Consider the following 12,273-nt stretch of genomic DNA (forward strand, 5'->3'; position numbering starts at 1 on the left):
AAGCAAGCCACTGTAAACAGATTCCAGGGAAAGCCAGACTCTTTGCTTGTCCTGTTGGATGGAGATGAATTACGTGCAGGCTGAGGAGATCGGTTTAACTTAGCATCAAACTTGGCATCGGAGCACCACAAGGCTGCGTACTCTCCCCTCTCCTTCACCCCCTCTACACCAAAGACTGCACCTCCACAGACTCCTCTGTCAGGCTCCTCAAGTTTGCGGGTGCCACAACCCTGATTGGACTGGTCCAGGATGGGGAGGAATCTGCCCACAGATAGGTGGTGCATGTCGGCACGAACGACGTCGGGACGAAGACGAAAGACATTCTGCAGCGTTCCAAAGGGCGCTGTGTGACTCCGTGACTCTGTGACTGTTATCAGTTGGTCTCAGTATCCACAGTTTGTGATTGGGTTTAAGGTTTCAAGATATTGAGGGGCAGACAGATTCTTACTCTAATGCCAAATGCTGGAGTAACTCAGCAGGTCAGGCAGCATCTCAGGAGAGAAGGAATGGGAGAAGAAAGAAGGAACCCATTCCTTCTCTCCTGAGATACTGCCTGACCTGCTGAGTTACTCCAGCATTTTGTGAATAAATACCTTCAATTTGTACCAGCATCTGCAGTTATTTTCTTATAGACAATAGACAATAGGTGCAGGAGGAGGCCATTCAGCCCTTCGAGCCAGCACCGCCATTCAATGCGATCATGGCTGATCACTCTCAATCAGTACCCCGTTCCTGCCTTCTCCCCATACCCCCCTCACTCCGCTATCCTTAAGAGCTCTATCCAGCTCTCTCTTGAAAGCATCCAACGAACTGGCCTCCACTGCCTTCTGAGGCAGAGAATTCCACACCTTCACCACTCTCTGACTGAAAAAGTTCTTCCTCATCTCCGTTCTAAATGGCCTACCCCTTATTCTTAACCTGTGGCCCCTTGTTCTGGACTCCCCCAACATTGGGAACATGTTTCCTGCCTCTAACGTGTCCATTCCCCTAATTATCTTACATGTTTCAATAAGATCCCCCCTCATCCTTCTAAATTCCAGTGTACACAAGCCTAATTGCTCCAGCCTTTCAACATACGACAGTCCCGCCATTCCGGGAATTAACCTAGTGAACCTAGTGAACCTAGTGAGCCTAGTATACTTACTCTAATGCCAGGAGGTTAGGAAGGTAGAAACAGACCACAGGGTGCAAACCTTGGTTAAATGAGAGTGTGGAGTTTGCCCTGGGTCTGTTGAGAGAGAGATTTGTTATCACTCCACCTCCTGAAGCATGCCATGCACGTAGTCTTTTCTGTCCGTAATATTAGGTTTAGTTTAGTTTAGTTTAGAGATACAGCGTTGGAAATAGGCCCCTTCGGCTCACCGGGTCCGCGCCGACCAGCGATCCCCGCACACTAACACTATCCTACACCCACTGGGGACTATTTTTACATTTACCCAGCCAATTAACCTACAAACCTGCACGTCTTTGGAGTGTGGGAGGAAACCGAAGATCTCGGAGAAAACCGGCGCAGGTCACGGGGAGAAGGTACAAACTCCGTACAGACGGCGCCCGTAGTCGGGATGGAACCCGGGTCTCCGGCGCTGCATTCGCTGTAAGGCGGCAACTCTACCGCTGCGCCACCGTGCCGCACTATGCACCAGGCTGGAAACTTGCATTGTTTTCTCTAGAACATCGGAGGTTGAGTCGTGACCTGATAGAAGTATATAACATTACGAGAGGCATAGATAGGGTAGACGGTCAGAACCTTCTATTCCAGGGTGTAAATGGCACATAGTAGAGGGCACGGCTTTATTGAGATGAGAGGTGATGTGAAGGGCGTTTTTTTAAATGGATTGTTTCCACTGGAACGCCAGAGGCTGTGAAAAGTTTATAAAATTACTAGACCAAGTTGGGCCCAAACCTCTCCTGCATTGGTGCAACACCCTCTCCTCCCCCCCTCCCCTCTCTCCTCAACCCCCCCCTCCCCTCTCCCTTCTCCCTCACTCCCCCCTCCCTCCCCTCCCATCTCTCCTCAGCCCCCCTTCCCCTCTCTCTTCTCCCTCACTCCCCCCTCCCTCCCCTCCCCTCTCTCCTCAACCCCCCCTTCCCCTCTCTCTTCTCCCCCACTCCCCCCCTCCCTCCTCCCCTCCCCCTCCCCTCCTTTTAAACTTTAAAATGTGAATAACTTTAAAAATATAACACCGATTTCAATAAAACTACTTGCATTATCACTAAAGTGATGACGGTGAGTGAGGCGGGCCTAAAATTGTCGCGAAAAACTCGTTTGTTATCTTGTTTGTGACTGAACTTCAGCCAAAGGTACCGTTTTGGCTGAAGTTCAGTCACAAACAAGATAACAAACGAGTTTTTCTTTAAATATTTTTTTTTATTCCACTCCATACATAACAACAACAAAAATAATAATAATAATAATAATAATAATAATAGTAACCCTCACCCACCCTCCCCGGAGGGTGAGTATATAGATGAGAGGCATAGGTAGGCAGAACCTTTTTTCCCAGGTTCGAAATGTCAAAGATGTGAGGGCAAAGCTTTGAGGTGAGAGGGGACACTGTTTTAAAGGAGTTGTTTGGGGCAGGGATGGTGGATGCCAGGGATGGTGGTGGTCGAGGCAGATGCCATAGTGGTCCACGCCATCCATCGATCACCCGTTCACATTTGGTGGGCTTAGCTGCAATCTCTCCCGAGAGGTGAAACGGCCCTGAAGGGCTGAATGACCTCCAGCCATCCTGAACAGACAATAATAGACAATAGGTGCAGGAGGAGGCCATTCGGCCCTTCGAGCCAGCACCGCCATTCAATGTGATCATGGCTGATCATTCTCAATCAGTACCCCATTCCTGCCTTCTCCCCATACCCCCTGACTCCGCTATCCTTAAGAGCTCTATCCAGCTCTCTCTTGAATGCATTCAGAGAATTGGCCTCCACTGCCTTCTGAGGCAGAGAGTTCCACAGATGCACAACTCTCTGACTGAAAAAGTTTTTCCTCATCTCCGTTCTAAATGGCCTACCCCTTATTCTTAAACTGTGGCCCCTGGTTCTGGACTCCCCCAACATTGGGAACATGTTTCCTGCCTCTAACGTGTCCATTCCCCTAATTATCTTATGTTTCAATAAGATCCCCTCTCATCCTTCTAAATTCCAGCGTATACAAGCCTAGTCGCTCCAGTCTTTCAACATACGACAGTCCCGCCATTCCGGGACATTCAGAAGACTCTTCTGAAGAAGGGTCTCGACCCGAAACGTCACCCATTCCTTCTCTCCTGAGATGCTGCCTGACCCGCTGAGTTACTCCAGCATTTTGTGAATAAATACCTTCCATTTGTACCAGCATCTGCAGTTATTTTCCTACACTGAACAGACGATGTAGTCTGGCCATTAACCCAGTTAATGATGAACATGTGTGTTATCTTCAGAAGCCTTCCTAATCTCTCCGCAGTCCAGGATCAAAGTATTTCTGCATGCCATTGATGAAAGACCAGGCACCTTTCCAAACCCCTTATCAATATGATGTAATATTTATGGCATGTTCTGTAGCATTATCAAGTGCCTACACCACGCTGGCCACGTTCTCATCTCGTTGCCACCATCAGGAAGAATGCACAGGAGCCTGAGAAACATCAAGATGACCTCGAGGGCAGCGTCTTCCCAAAATCGATCAGGGTCTTGAACACTGCCCAACACTAGCGGCTCGGTGGCGCAGCGGTAGAGTTGCTGCCGTACAGCGCCAGAGACCCGGGTTTGTTCCCGATTACGGGTGCTGTCTTTACGGAGTTTGTACGTTCCCCCTGTGACCTGCGTGGGTTTTCTCCGGGTGCTCCGGTTTCCTCCCACACTCCAAAGACCTAGGTTAATTGGCTTTGGTAAAATTGTAAACTGTCCCTTGTGTGTGTATGACAGTGTTAATGTGCGGGGATCGCTGGTCGGTGCGGACTCGGTGGACCGAAGGGGGCTCCATCACTAAAACTAAATTAAACTAACCTCGATGTGTGGGAAAGAACTGCAGACGCTGGTTTAGATCGAAGATAGACACAAAATGCTGGGGTAACTCAGCGGGACAGGCAGCATCTCTGGAGAGAGGGAATGGGTGACGTTTCGGGTCTTTAGACTGATCTATAAACTAACCTCAGATTCAACAACTATGAACTAGTCTGGACCTAGGTCTTTGTTATTAGTGGCATTGTAGACTTGGGTTTTACATAGAGCTGTACAGCACAGGGAGAGGCCCTTTAGCCCACAATAACTGTACAGCACAGGGAGAGGCCCTTCAGCCCACAATAACCATGCTGAACCTGATGACAGGTTAAACTAATCTCCTCTGTCTGCCTGTGATCCATGCCCTACCATTCCCTGTGCACATCTAAAAGCCTCTTCAATGTCACCATGATATTTAAGTCATTATCACATCTTTTGTACAGTATTGGAGTCTGATTATTTGGTATTAATGATTATTCATTTATTGCATTACTGCTTATTGTACATTTATCTGTGCGTAAGTAATAATATCATTATTCCATTGCCGGTACATGTAACAAGAAGGGTCTCAACCCGAAACGTCGCATGTTCCCTCTCTCCAGAGATGCTGCCTGACCCGCTGAGTTACTCCAGCATTTTGTGTCTACCTTTATATGAACAATTAAACACTCAAGTGCTGGACTAACTCAGCAAGTCAGGTAGTATCGCTGGAGAATATGGATAGGTGATATTTTGGGTCAGGAATCTTCAGACTGATTGTGTTGGTGGAGAGGGTGGTGTGGGGGGTGGGGGGGGAGAAAGCTGTGACGAAGTTAGTGCCTGCCAGGCAACAGTTGGAGACAGGTGAGGGGAGAGTTTAATTTGCAGATGGATAGACAAAGGATATCAGCCTCCATCCTTCGCCTCACCTCACATCTCTTCCCCCTTTGTCCCCGCCACCTATTACATTTACATAAAAACATAGAAACATAGACAATAGGTGCAGGTGGAGGCCATTCAGCCCTTCGAGCCAGCACCACCATTCATTGTGATCATGGCTGATCATCCACAATCAGTAACTATCTACACCTCACGCTGCCTCGGCAAGGCCAGCAGCACAATCAAGGACCAGTCTCACAGCGGCCACTCCCTCTTCTCCCCTCTCCCATCAGGCAAAAGGTGTAGAAATGTGCAAACGCACACCTCCAGATTCAGGGGCAGTTTCTTCCCAGCTGTTATCAGGCAACTGAACCATCCTACCACAACCAGAGAGCAGTGCTGAACTACTATCCACCTCATTGAAGGCCCTTGGACTAACTTTGATCGGACTTGACTGACTTTATCTTTGTACTAAATGTTATTCACATTATTCCCTTTATCATGTATCTGTACATTGTGGACGGCTCGATTGTAATCATGTATTGTCTTTCCGCTGACTGGTTAGCACGCAACAAAAGCTTTTCACTGTACCTTGGTGCACGTGACAATAAACTAAACTAAACTAAACCTTCCTACTATAATTTGTCCGAGGAAGGGTCCCAACTCGGAACGTTGTCGGAACGTTCCATTTCCCTCCATAGATGCTGCCTGGCCCGCTGAGTTCCTCCAGCACTCTGTGTCTTTCTTTGTAAGCCACCACCTGCAGTTCCTTGTGCCAGACGATGAAACACTCTTGAATGTGCATGTAGGAAGGAACTGCAAATGGTGGTTTACACTGAAGATGGACGTAAAATGCTGGAGTAACTCAGCGGGTCAGGCAGCATCTGTGGAGAAAAGGAACAGCTTATCGAAACGTATAAGATTATTAAGGGGTTGGACACGTTAGAGGCAGGAAACATGTTCCCAATGTTGGGGGGGTCCAGAACCAGGGGCCACAGTTTAAGAATAAGGGGTAGGCCATTTAGAACGGAGATGAGGAAAAACTTTTTCAGTCAGAGAGTTGTGAATCTGTGGAATTCTCTGCCTCAAAAGGCAGTGGAGGCCAATTCTCTGAATGCATTCAAGAGAGAGCTAGATAGAGCTCTTAAGGATAGCGGAGTCAGGGGGTATGGGGAGAAGGCAGGAACGGGGTACTGATTGAGAATGATCAGCCATGATCACATTGAATGGCGGTGCTGGCTCGAAGGGCTGAATGGCCTCCTCCTGCACCTATTCTCTATTGTCTATTGTCATACTGATGTATTGGGTCGAGACCCTTCATCAGAGGCCGTCTGAAGAAGGGTCTCGACCCAAAACGTCACCTGTTCCTTTTCTCCAGCGAGGCTGCCTGACCTGCTGAAACAGTCTTGGCTCTTGGCTCTTGGTGTTACTCAACGTCTTGCTGTGTACTTGGGAAGGCTATTCACTCCTGGCTCAGTTCCATGGGAAACCATTGGAAGAGCTAGGCTGGGAGTGGGAGAAGGAACTGCAGATGCCGGTTTACACCGAAGATAGACACAAAACGCTGGAGTAACTCAGCAGGGCAGGCAGCATCTCTGGAGAGAAGGAATGGGTGACATTTCGGGACGACATCCCTTGTCTGAAGTCTGAAGAAGGGTCTCGACCCAAAACGTCACCCATTCCTTCTCTCCAGAGATGCTGCCGAGTTACTCCAGCACTTTGTGTCTATTTTCTGGGAATGGGGGAAGTGGATTGTTTGATGGGAGGGCAGGTGGGAGGGAGGGGGGGATGGGGAGGGGTGTGGGGTGGGTATTCGCTCTGTTCTGATTCTCCAGGGTGGGTGGAGTACAATGGACTGGGCTGGTTGCAGTTCCCTTTGTTAACTTTTTAAATATTTCAAAACTAAATTTTATTCAAAATAAACAAAAATACACAAAACAAAAAGCGTGCCAAATCTGTTCATACATTGTATACATTCAATGGTGTCATGTGTAGGAAGGAACTGCAGATGCTGGTTTAAACTGAAGATAGACACAAAACGCTGGAGTAACTCAGCGGGACAGGCAGCATCTCTGGAGAGAAGGAATGGGTGACGTTTTGGGTTGACACCTTTCTCCAGACTGGTGTCGTGCTCAGTAGAGTTCGCACCTATCTTTAAACCAAGCACCCTTGCTACTCATGTGGCACCCTGAGGTGATCTCCCTGCCCTTGTTTGGGGGGGTGTCTCCACCACACCCTGCCCCCCAATGTCCAGCAGCGGAAGGACCCTAGACTGTGGTCCTCCCACACAGGGCCTTGGCGTTGGCAGCACCGAGCTTCAGTGCGTCCCTCAGCACGTACTCCTGCAGTCTGCAGCGGGCCCAGTCAGCAACATTCCCCCACGGACAGCTCGCTCCGCTGGGAGGCCAACAAGTTCTGTGCAGAACAAAAGAGCGATTTGCTGTAGTGATCCTGGAGGGGTGGGTGGAAGGAGTGTTTCTGGGAATGTCAGGGTCACTGATTACATGTTTGGTTAAAGGTGGGTTACATAATCAGCTTGCCAAACCAGGCAGCGAACATGTGACAGCAAAGGTTGTTTTGATGGAAAGATAATTATGCTTGGATGAATACTGCTCTTAAAGAGACAGTCCACAACTCACTGGCCCCACAATGTCTTAAAGAGACAGTCCACAACTCACTGGCCCCACAATGTCTTAAAGAGACAGTCCACAACTCTCCATCCCCACACTCTTAAAGAGACAGTCCACAACTCACTGGCCCCACAATGCCTTAAAGAGACAGTCCACAACTCACCTTCCCATACAATGCCTTAAAGAGACAGTCCACAACTCTCCCACAATCTCTTAAAGAGACATTCCACAACTCACTGGCCCCACAATGTCTTAAAGAGACAGTCCACAACTCACCTTCCCATACAATGCCTGAAAGAGACAGTCCACAACTCACCCACAATCTCTTAAAGAGACAGCCCACAGCTCTCCATCCCCACACTCTTAAAGAGACAGTCCACAACTCACTGTCCCCCACAGTCTTAAAGAGACAGTCCACAACTAACCGCCCCCCACAGTCTTAAAGAGACAGTCTACCACCCTCTGTCCCCCCAAATACCGACTCCACAATGTTAAAGTGGAGGCATTGCGACCTTTCGGGGAGTCCTTAGACATGAGGAAGACACCTCCAAGTACATGACTCGTCAGAAGTTAGTTGGAAAGCTAAGCCCACTGACACCAGCCGAACACAGTCAGGCCTCTCGGGTGATGAGGAGGGAAAGATCTGCCAGGGCTCCAGCATCTGAGCGTCTACTCATGCCTGTCTCTGGTCATAGAGTGATACAATGTGGAAACAGGCCCCCTCGGCTCAACTTGCCCACACCAGCCTACATGTCCCAGCTACACTAGTCCCATCTGCCTGCGCTTGGTCCATAACCCTCCAAACCTGCCCTATCCATGTACTTGTCTAATTGTCTCTTAAATAGTCCCAGCCTCAACTACCTCCTCTGGCAGCTCGTTCCATACACCCACCACCCTTTGTGTGAAAAGGTTACCCCTTGGATTCCTATTAAATCTTTTCCCCTTCACCTTGAACCAATGTCCTCTGGTCCTCGATTCCCCTACTCTGGGCAAGAGACTCTGAGCATCTACCGGATCTATTCCGCTCATGATTTTGTACACCTCTATAAGATCACCCCTCATCCTCCTGCGCTCCATGGAATAGAGACCCAGCCTGCTCAACCTCTCCCTATAGCTCACACCCATGTTACCCCCCCCCCCCCCAGAGGCGGTCTCATCTGCCTTCAGGTCTGTAGAAGGAAAGCAGGTCCTGCTGATGTAACTAATCAGAGCATCCCCAAGTGGTTTGGTCATTTAGATGTTTCTGTGACACAACATAAAACATAGAACACAGCACAGCGCAAAAACAGGCCCTTCGGCCCACAATGTCTGTGCGAACACGAGGCCGAGACCTCCTCTTATCTGCCTGCACATGATCCACATCCCTCCACAAGAGTTTAGTTTAGTGGGTGACACGGTGTCACAGCGGTAGAGTTGCTGCCTTGCAGCGCCGGAGACCCGGGTTCCATCCCGACTACGGGTGCTGTCTGTACGGAGTTTGTACGTTCTCCCCGTGACCTGCGTGGGCTTTCTCCAAAATCTTCGGTTTCCTCCCACACTCCAAAGACGTGCAGGTATGTAGGTAAATTGGCTGGGTATAAATGTAAATCGTCCCTAGTGCGTGTGGGATAGTGTTAATGTGTGGGGATCGCTGATCGTCACGAAGGGCCCGTTTCCCTGCTGTATCTCTGAAGAGTTAGAAACAAGGAACTGCAAACGCTGCTTCACAAAAAAAGGACACTTGTTAAACGAAGATCGCCCTTCCTTACATTCCCTTAAGAGGCTGATCTTTGTTGAGCCTCTGCTATGTGTTCTGGTGAAAGTGCTTCACAGGGCTGTTGGGGAGGGAGTTTACAGGGATAGGTGGCGGTCTCGGTTCAGGACTCTCATTCAAATGGATAGGCAAAGTTTCAGGTTGGGAAAGGGTCCAATCACCCATCCCTTTTTCTCTGACCAGTCTGACTGTCCCTGATTACATTTTATCTCTGATTGCTTTGTTGTTATCTTCTCTGAGCCAACAATGATCTAATGCGACATTTTCCTAGAACTGCATCCCCTTTGATATCTTGTTCTCACACCTCACACTTCCTTATCTCTGTATCTCCCGCTCCAGCTACTATCGGTCTGACGAAGGGTCTCGACCAGAAACGTCGCCCATTCCTTTTAGATTTTAGATTTTAGATTTAGAGATACAGTGCAGAAACAGGCCCTTCGGCCCACCGGGTCCGCGCCGCCCAGCGATCCCCGCACATTAACACTATCCTACACACACTAGGGACAATTTTTACATTTACCCAGCCAATTAACCTACATACCTGTACGTCTTTGGAGTGTGGGAGGAAACCGAAGATCTCGGAGAAAACCCACGCAGGTCACGGGGAGAACGTACAAACTCCGTACAGACGGCGCCCGTAGTCAGGATCAAACCTGAGAATCCGGCGCTGCATTCGCTGTAAGGCAGCAACTCTACCGCTGCGCCACCGTGCCGCAGTTCCCAGTTCTCTGACCAGTCTGACTGTCCCTGATTACATTTTATCTCTGATTGCTTTGTTGTTATCTTCTCTGAGCCAACAAGCATCCCCTTTGATATCTTGTTCTCACACCTCACACTTCCTTATCTCTGTATCTCCCGCTCCAGCTACTATCGGTCTGACGAAGGGTCTCGACCAGAAACGTCGCCCATTCCTTCTCTCCAGAGATGCTGCCTGATCTGCTGAGTTCAGCATTTTGTGTTTATCTTCGAATTACTCCAGCACTTTGTGTCCTTTTTCACTCAGTTCGTTATGTAGCTCAACACTACCATCTGCTGCTCAGTAGTGACATTACTTCATACGCATGCACGCACACACACACACACACACACACACACACACACACACACACACACACACACACACACATACATACACACACACACACACACACACACACACACACATACACACACAGACACACACACACACACACAGACACACACGCACACACACACAGACACAGACACACACACACACACAGACACACACGCACACACACACACAGACACACACACACAGACACACACACACACACACAGACACACACACACACAGCTTGACAATGTGTAGCAGAACACAGAGTGCTGAAGGAATTTATTCTGGGCTACACAGAGGTTGAGCAGGCTGGGACTCTTTTCCTTGGAGCGTAGGAGAATGAGGGGTGATCTAGTACAAAACATGTCCCATCTACACTCATCCCACCTGCCAGCGTTTGGTCCATCTATATACTAAAACTCTCGTTTGTTTGTTTGTTTGTTTGTTCATGAACTAGTCAAAACGGTACACGATAGCGCGACAATTTTGGGCCCACCTTACTCACCGTCCCTTTGGTGCTAACGGAAGAAGTTTCATTGAAATCGGTGTTATATTTTTTATGTTATTCACGTTTTAAAGTTTAAATCTATCTCCTAGGGAGGGAGGGGGGGAGGAGGGAGGGGGGATGGAGTGGGGGAGGTGGAGGTGGAGGGGAGGGGGGGAGGAGAGGGTGCTGCACCAATGCAGGAAAGGTTTGGGCCCAACAGGTCCACTTGGTCTAGTATCCCTCTAAATCTGTCCTACCCATGTAGCTGTCAAAGTGTTTCTTAAACGTTGTGATAGTCCCAGCCTCAACTACCTCCTCTGGCAGCTCATTCCCTACATCCACCACCCTTTGTGTGAAAAAGTTACCCCTCAGATTTAAATTAAATCTTTTCCCCTTCACCTTAAATCTATGTCCTCTGGTCCTCGATTCTCCTATTCTGTGACTGTGCATCTACCCGATCTAATTCCCCTCATGATTGTATATCTCTTTTGGTATTGCACTGATGTCTCGTTGTTTGGCACAGGCTTCATACTTTTCACTGCCTCGCTAGGGAGGGGAGTGGGGGAGAATGTTGGGAAAGAGGAGAGGCAGGACAAAGTCTGGCGTAGCGATAGGTGGGTAGAAAGAAACTGCAGATGCTGGTTTGCAACAAAAAAAAGACACAAAGTGCTGGAGTAACTCAGCGGGTCAGGCATCAACATAGATAGGCGATGTTTCAGGTCGGGACCCTTCTTCAGGCTGGTGGGAGTAATTTGTGTAGTTTATGTGTCGTGTTCGCCAGGTGTCTGTGGTGCTGCTGTGAACAAGATGTTTCTTGTATCTGTGCCTCACAGCACTTGTGTATAGGATAATAAATTTGACTTGACTTCCACAAACCGTACCAGCAAAATGCAACACGGCAGCGTTGTCTTGCTGAAAATCAGGCTTAAAATCCTTCAAACTCCAGAGAATGTGAAAACTTGTACAGGTGACCAGATTGTTTGAACATCAATCAGCATTGTGTGTGCGTGTCTGTGTGAGTGTGTGTGTGCATGTATGTCTATGTGTGTGTCTGTGTGTGCATACATGCACATGCATGCGTTTAAATACATGTACATGCAATCTGTGTATACACATTAGTGAGTGTACATTATCTGAATGGTGGCCAATTAGGAAAAGGGGAGATGCAACGAGACCTGGGTGTCGTGGTACACCAGTCATTGAAAGTAGGCATGCAGGTGCAGCAGGCAGTGAAGAAAACGAATGGTATGTTGGCATTCATAGCGAGGGGATTTGAGTATAAGAACAGGGAGGTTCTGCTGCAGTTGTACAGGGCATTGGTGAGACCACACCTGGAGTATTGCGTACAGTTTTGGTCTGCTAATCTGAGGAAAGACATTCTTGCCATAGAGGGAGCACAGAGAAGGTTCACCAGATTGATTCCTGGGATGGCAGGACTTTCATATGAAGAAAGACTGGATAGACTCGGCTTGTACTCGCTGGAATTTAGAAG

Source organism: Rhinoraja longicauda, chromosome 37 (assembly GCF_053455715.1).
Source record: "Rhinoraja longicauda isolate Sanriku21f chromosome 37, sRhiLon1.1, whole genome shotgun sequence".
NCBI lineage: Eukaryota > Metazoa > Chordata > Chondrichthyes > Rajiformes > Arhynchobatidae > Rhinoraja > Rhinoraja longicauda.